This window comes from Phoenix dactylifera, chromosome 6, assembly GCF_051530095.1.
Source record: "Phoenix dactylifera cultivar Ajwa chromosome 6, Ajwa_hap1_PhDact_Kaust_v1.1, whole genome shotgun sequence".
Taxonomy (NCBI): Eukaryota; Viridiplantae; Streptophyta; class Magnoliopsida; order Arecales; family Arecaceae; genus Phoenix; species Phoenix dactylifera.
The window spans coordinates 12064873-12072482 of NC_143195.1; the positions used below are offsets into that span (position 1 = coordinate 12064873).

At 38.8% G+C, this 7610-nt stretch overlaps 1 non-coding gene across 1 annotated transcript; it reads left to right on the top strand.

Moving 5' to 3' along the window:
- Positions 1-1547: 1547 nt before the first annotated feature.
- Positions 1548-1653, top strand: LOC149753310 (small nucleolar RNA R71). The gene has a single exon (XR_016395817.1). It is a non-coding gene; the product is annotated as a small nucleolar RNA R71 (small nucleolar RNA).
- Positions 1654-7610: the final 5957 nt, after the last annotated feature.

The window sequence follows — 7610 nt, forward strand, 5'->3', positions numbered from 1 at the left end:
AGGCTCATGTTCCATATCAAGGACGATGAAATCTACTGGAAAATAGAATTTGTCTACCTTGACAAGAACATCTTCAATTATCCCACGTGGTGTTTTTACAGATCGATCAGCCAATTGAAGAGATACCGAGGTTGGTTTTAACTCACCTAACCCAAGTTTCTCATAAACTGAATAAGGTAAAAGGTTGACACTTGCCCCTAGATCTAAGAGTGCTTGATCAATGAAATTATTTCCTAAGACAGGAGATGGTGGGAGCACCAGAATCTTTGAATTTCGGAGGGGTGTTGTGTTGGAGAATAGAACTCACTTGCTCAGTTAGGAAGACCTTTCTAGGCACATGTGTCCTAGATTTTCGCTTTTGGATGCACAGGTCTTTAAGAAATTTGGCATAGGAGGGAACTTGTCTAATAGCATCAAGAAGTGGAAGGTTGATCTTCACTTGTTTGAAAACCTCCATCATCTCCTCTAGTGAAGTTTCCTTTTTGCCAAAGGGAGAGGGTGAATTAAGAGCTTCAGGAAATGGGGCCTTTGGGATGTGAGTTTTGGCAGAAGGTGAACTAGCTGAAGAAGAAGAAGGTTTTAGATTTTTATTTGACACATATCTATCCTCTTCTTCATCTTTCTTATTGTTATCTTCCCCAATCTTATTGTCTACTACACGTCCACTCCTTAGGGTAGTCAAAGCATTGGCTTGTTCATGATGAATTGCGTTTAATTGATTTTCTTGAGCCATATATTGTCCCCTAGGATTACTTAGTGGTTGGCTTGGAAGCTTTCCTTCCTCTCGCTTGTTCAGTGCATTAGCTAGTTGCCCCATTTGGGATTCTAGCTTGGCGATGGATTGCGTGTGAGAGTGCACCAATTGTGTAATGGTTTCCAAACCTTGAAGGGCGTTCAACACTTTCTCCTCAAAGGCTGTGTTTCTTTGGGGTGGAGGAGGAGTGTGTTGAAATTGAATTGAGGGATGGTAGGGATGAATATTTTGTGGGGTTTGAAAATTTTGAGGATTTTGAAAATTTTGGGAATAGGGTTGGGCTGTGTTCGAAGCTTGCTGCTTCCAAAAAAAATTTGGATGATTTCTCCATCCCGGGTTATATATATTGGAAAATGGGTCAGTACCCGGTCTAGGCTGTGTTTGAGCAGCATTGATGTGTTCTTGCACGAGTTCGGAGAATTGGGGCACTGAAGGGCACTCATGAATAGGGTGGGATGGGCTAGAACAGATAGTACACACTTGTGCTTGGGAAGAGTTTATGTAATGCCCACCTATCATCAGTTGGTCAATCTTATGGGACAATGCATCTACCTTGTTAGACAGGTCCATAGAATGACTTATTTCACAAATGGTCCCTTTTCTTTGAGAACTCAGGGGTGCTTGACGAGAACAGGAAGCATGGTGGAGGGAGTTTTCATTTAGATTTTCAAATAATTGCCATGCTTCATGCTCATTTTGAAGCATGAATGTCCCCCCGCATGCAGCATCGATCATCTGACGGTTTCGTTCAGTCAATCCGTCATAGAAACATTGCACTAGCTGCCACTTAGGTATTTGATGATGAGGGCATTTACGGATTAGGTTCCGAAATCTCTCCCAAGTTTCATGAAATTCTTCTCCCTCAGTTTGGGAGAAGCTTGTAATGGCACATCTAAACTGGTTCGTTCTTCCTATGGGAAAGTTTTTTTTTAGGAATTCTTGTTGCATTTGATCCCAAGAACGAATCGAGTTGGCTTCTAAAGAATTCAGCCATTGTTTGGCTCTATCTTTAAGGAAGAAGGGGAATAATCTAAGTTTCAGAGCATCATCAGTGAAGTTCTGAATCTTGACAGTGGTGCAAATCTTAAGAAATTCATCTAGGTGTTTATATGGGTCTTCATTGGTGAGCCCATAAAAAGATGGGAGCATTTGGATCACACTAGACTTTATTTCATATTGTACCGCTGCTACCTCAGGTAATCGAATGCAAGATGGGGAAGTGTAAATGGTGGGAGTAAAGTACTCCCTCAAGAGTTTGGTTGTTCTTCAGCCATCTTAGGGGGTGGGAATGATTCTAAGGTTTTGATCTCAGCTCGAATATTTCTAAGGATCCGTTCTATTTCAGGATCAAAAGGTAATAGGTCACGTACTCTAGAACGACTCCCTTGCATACACTAGTACTTGATCAATCAAGCATGCAATAAAAGAAAAACACATAAATCCTTGTATTTGTCCTAAAATCACTAGACAGCTCCTAACTGGTTTGAAGAGGGCACCTAAGCCTCCAATCCGGTCTAATGAACCGAGTTGACCAGATAAGCTCCCAGGTAAGTGGAGGGGTCACGATGCGTTCGCAAAGGTCCCACTTAAAACCCACTTGTCTCGAACAGATGAACTGTCTTTCTTATAGGGACAAAGCTTGCCTAGACATCAACTAAGCCACAGAGCGAAATTGGTGCAACTTTCGGTGATCTTCGTCCTATTGAGCTCGAATGTCCCTAGGAGCCAACGTCTAATTGATTTTAATTAAAGTGACACTATGTGAGATTGAGTTCACCTAAGTTGGGCAAGAGTCCGGTGATGAAATTCGGCTCTTATCTTGTTGGGGTGATTGCCTTTACTATGTGCGGATTAATTTGTGTATGTGTATCAAGCATGCATTCACACTTTTGCTGAAATTAAAATCAAACAATCACCACAAAATTTTAAGCCAATAATTAATTTAAATAAGAAAGGTTTAGAGGTTACCAAAGGAAATTTTTCCAGCAATTTAAAATTTTTTTAGGCAAACCTCTAAAGCATTCCTTTTTGATAGCCCAGATCTCCTCTTCAATTCCTAATCAAATAAGACCAAAAGAAAAATTAAAAAAGAAAAAAAATAGGTAGAAGAGAAAAAGGAGATAAGAAAAGTAACAATAATAGAAAATAATTTTTTATTTTATTTTAGATATATATATGTTTTTTTGATTTTTTTAATTAACAATTATTTTTTAATGATAGAAAAAATAATTATGCTCGCAATCCCCGGCAACGGCGCCAAAAATTGATCGGTTCTTTCAATTTTAAAAGTAAACCACGTAATAGCACGTATCCTATAGGATAGTGATTACGGGTGTCGGTCCACAGGAATTGGAGACAAGTTATTTTTCTTTAATAATAAATCAAAAAGAAGAGTTGGCTAACTTAATTATACTGAATTAATCTATGAGTACGAATTGAAATTTATCAAAGTAAATAGAACTAGGGTTTGGAATCCACCGCGTAGCATTGCATTAGGGACCGTGTTCTTAATTTTTATCTTTTGGAGAGGCATGCAAATTGGCTACAAGCCTTTTAAAATAAAAGCATAAAGAGTGTTAGAAAGATCCATCTTCGGTGTAGCATGAAGTGTCTACCTAAGTATGCTAATCTAGGATGCAGCACACTTCATCTTCCTAGGCATGAATCATCTTAGACTACTTTAGCAAACATGATTAGTAACTAGCATGCTCAAAGTTTAAATATCATAAAGAAATATTTCATTGAAAATAAGAATTTAAACAAGCTCCAAAATAATAAAAAAAATAAGAACTACAAAGCCCTGATACATTGCTAGGGCTTCATTCAGCCCTAGACTAGACGTTTAGCCGCGCATGGCTTCCGGACGACCACCCATCTTCAAATGAAAGCCTTCACCTTCCATTATTCCCAATATATCACAAACTATTCTCTTTCCCTCCCCTTTCTCTCTTTTTTTTATTTCTTTTTCTCTTCTTTCCTCTCGGTTTTCTTCTTCTTTTCACCGAAACAGGGGGTCTCCCCTGTTTTTCTGTTGAACCAAGCCCCCTCCCCCTTGCCACCGAATGCCCCATCCCCTCTTATAGCCGTCCGGCGCACGCGGAGAGAAGGAAGAAGGGATCACGGCGGCTGATTCCGGGGCGTGGTGCCGGGAGGCAGATCGCGGACGAAGAGGATGAAGGGCTGGATCTCGGGAGCTGGTTGCGGAAGAGGTGATCCATGGAATATGGATACGGACGGGAGAAGGGGCTGAATACATATCCCAACTTGGATGCGTGATCCTTGGCATGATGCGGGAGGGCTGTATCACAGGCTGGGGATTCCGGAATGGAGTTGACACGTGATGCTTGGAATTGAATCACGGACGCAAAAGATCTCAAATTCGGAAGGGGGCTGGGATCATGCTTGCAGTCGGACGGAAGGAGTTGGATTACCGGCTGCTGGGAAGGAGACTATTTCAAAAAAAAGCTGGCTAGGATTCCAAATTCGGAAGAGGGAGACGGCCGGTGATCGCGGAGGATTTGGTCCTCTACTCGCTCGGATTGCTGGCAGCACACGGCTGATGGCGGGGTACCCGGGGATGAAGATGATGCCGCTTGGATGCGGAAGACGCCCGGCTGGATGCATCGTAGGAGAAGAGGAATGGAAGATTGGTGGGAGTCGATCACGGTTTGGAGCTGGGAATCGATCACGAAGGATTTGGGAGCATTGCTTTGAAGCGATGATCTGGGAGGCTTTGGTGTGCTGGGGAGGATTTGGTATCAACGGCACAAAGGTCTCCCCTGTTTCAGCTGAGAAAGAGAAAAACAAAAAAAGAAAAAAAATCATTTCTTGCTCTATTTTGACGTGAAAATGGGCATATGTGGATTTAAAACAAAGGCCTCCCCTATTTTGCTTAGTGATGCAGAGATGAAAATTTCTGAACCCTTGGATTGCTTGGGGGAGCCACGGACAGTGGTCGGTGCTTGATCTCAATCCAATTGGCTGAAGTTGGGTGCATGCATGGCAGCTGGGCATTGGGCTCGAACCCACTGTTATTGAGCTGAGATGTGCCGGCCGGTACGCTCGGAAGGCGAAAACATATGAATTATTTACTTCTTACCATATTTTAAATTTATTTCAGAGATTATTCAATTTTATGGTAAAATAAGTAGTTGTCCTTTTAAGAACATTGGTAAATGCTGGAAAAAAATTATTAAATTATAGCTTAATCAGTACTTATCAATAGCATTAGCACTTCCATATGGCCTCAATGGCTTTATAAGCATCAAAATAACACTAGGATCCTCAATCTCCTCCTTTTTTATGATTACAAAACATTGAGTATAATAAGCTAGTTGATATTCATGTGAGAAGTAAGGTTTAATATATGGAAATGCTTTTGATCTAAAAGTTTTAAAATAGTCCAATTAGATAATGTATTAATGAACCAAAAGCTTCCCCTATCTTATCCAAATAAAATGCCAAATGAATTTTAGCTTTGCTCCCCTTAAAGCAAAAGTTTCAAGTTATGTATCAAGGCAAGAAAAATCTTTATGATTATGTGCCAAAATTCAGATTTTTCTTTTTGTCAAAATTCAGATTTTCTTTTTGTCACATATCTCCCCCTTAAGTATATAATATATGCCACTTAGTTTAAGGGTCGATGCTCATATTTTCTCCCATATTTTTGTTCTATACAATCTTTCTTATAAAATTTGCTTTTAGTTTCTCTCTTATATTTTCTTCCTATTTTTGTCATCATCAAAAAGAATGAATAACAATGAAATGGATAGCATTGTAATGCCGATCACAAAGATTATAACTCAAGAGGAAACATTATATTTTATCCAACCCAAAAGTACAATGTTTCATAGAAGAAATACAGACAATAACAGAGAGTAAACACTAGTCAAAATAAATGCATAATCTAGGAGACACTTTAAGAACACACTTCATGATAATACTTTAGAGTTAATCAGCTTTAACATAATCAATATATTTCAATCTAAACTGATTTATATTCAATTCAAAAAACAAAACATTATGAGCATATACTTAGATATTTCTTTTTCTTTTTGACAATATCAAAAAGGTTGCAAAATAATGAAACATTAAGCACAAGGCAATATTTCATTCAATGTATGTCAAATTATTGCAAGCATATGAATCACGTAACTCAAGGCAATAATGTCAGGGCAAGATAATGAGCATAGATCAGAGGCAATTAAGGTAGTTTCAAAATTATGATGAGATCACATCAAATTTGATGATTTTAATATTCTTTCAAAGTACTTTTACCTTTCTTTCAAAAAGAGTAAATCTGAAACAATTTTAGAGATAATAGATATCATCAAAATCAAGGATGAAAAGTTTGGCTTTAAGAATGAGACATTTAAGATATGAGCTGAAGAGATCTCTAAATGTAGATTCCAAGATAGTTTTCAAATCAAGTGTAGATGAAATCTTTTTCAAGTTATTTCAAGGAGTATCAAGAATGATATTCAAAGAAAACACGAATGGAAATCCAACACTTTTTTTTTAATATATTAAGTATATAGCAACATGAGAGCAATCTAACTAATTTCCAGAGTATAGTATAAGAGCAGATAATCATCAAAACTTATGTACTCGAAAAATAAATGATTTCAAAGTTCTTCCAAGATATTAAAGCATTGGGGCACATATACCAAAACATAAATTCAGAGCATATATAAAATCCAAAGCTGTGAAAGTTCTTTTAGAGCTCTTTTAAAGACTTTTTTTTACTCCTTTAAAGATCATAGCATCAAAATCAATTAAAATGAATTGGCTCAGCATTGAAACACTAAAGTACAAGCCAATAAGAACTCATTAGTAGATTCCAAAGTAAATTTCCGATATTAAGACAAATGAAATTCTTTTCAATTAGTTTTCAAAACATGATTTACTTTATATAGAAATCCAACTTTCAAAAGATATTCAATGAAGAACAAAGTCCTTTTAAGTGTTGGGAACCCGCCCATGCCGCAGAAATTTTAAAAAAATTCAGATGGCAGCGGAAGTGGCATGCGCGGGATCGACGTTCATCACATGAATGTTATTCTAAAATCGTTCGTAGATAGATTAGGATTAAAAACCTTTTAAAATATTAGAAAGATCAGATCTTCATCTTGTGCGGGTAGATGATCACCGCAAACTGAAGTTCATGGTTTAGGATGAAGGTTCAATTGAAGCCGCATATGTGTCCGACCTCTACGGGTATCCACACGAAGCAAAGAACCGATCAAAGCTTCTTTGTCTCCCCGGGGTGCTAGCTCCCTTGCAGAGATAACTTTTAATGGCTGATGTCCTCCCTTTGAATCAACCCTTGATTGTGCTTGGGAGGAGAAAGAAGAAGGATGAAACTTGAAGAAGAATCAAAGCACCTTGCAGCCTTTTTCTTTCCCTGCGTTGGAAGAATGCAAGGGAGGAGGGAGAAGGCCACCAACACCTTTTCTTCTCTCCTTGCTGATGGCGGTTGAAGACCAAGATGAGAGGAGGGAGGCTCATGGCTGGAAAGGTGAAGAGAATAATTTCCTAGTGTTTGGCCCTTATCTCCTTATAAAGGCATATGGAGCTCCTACCTTTTAGGAGCTTCATGTTTTTCCTTTTAGGACCCAAGAGGAGGGGCGCACACCCCTCTCCTTTTCACTTTGATTTCGGCCAAGGGAGGGGCTTCTCCTCATCACACATGCCCCTCTTGATCCAATCAAGTGGGGCGATGAGTCTAATGCTAGGTGGTCTAGTCCTCTTCCAAAGAGGATTAGGTGCACCTATTTGCTTTCCTTGCAAATCCAAATCCAATTAGGATTTGACTGAACCATGACTCAATTGAACCCTTCAATCCTAATCAAATTAG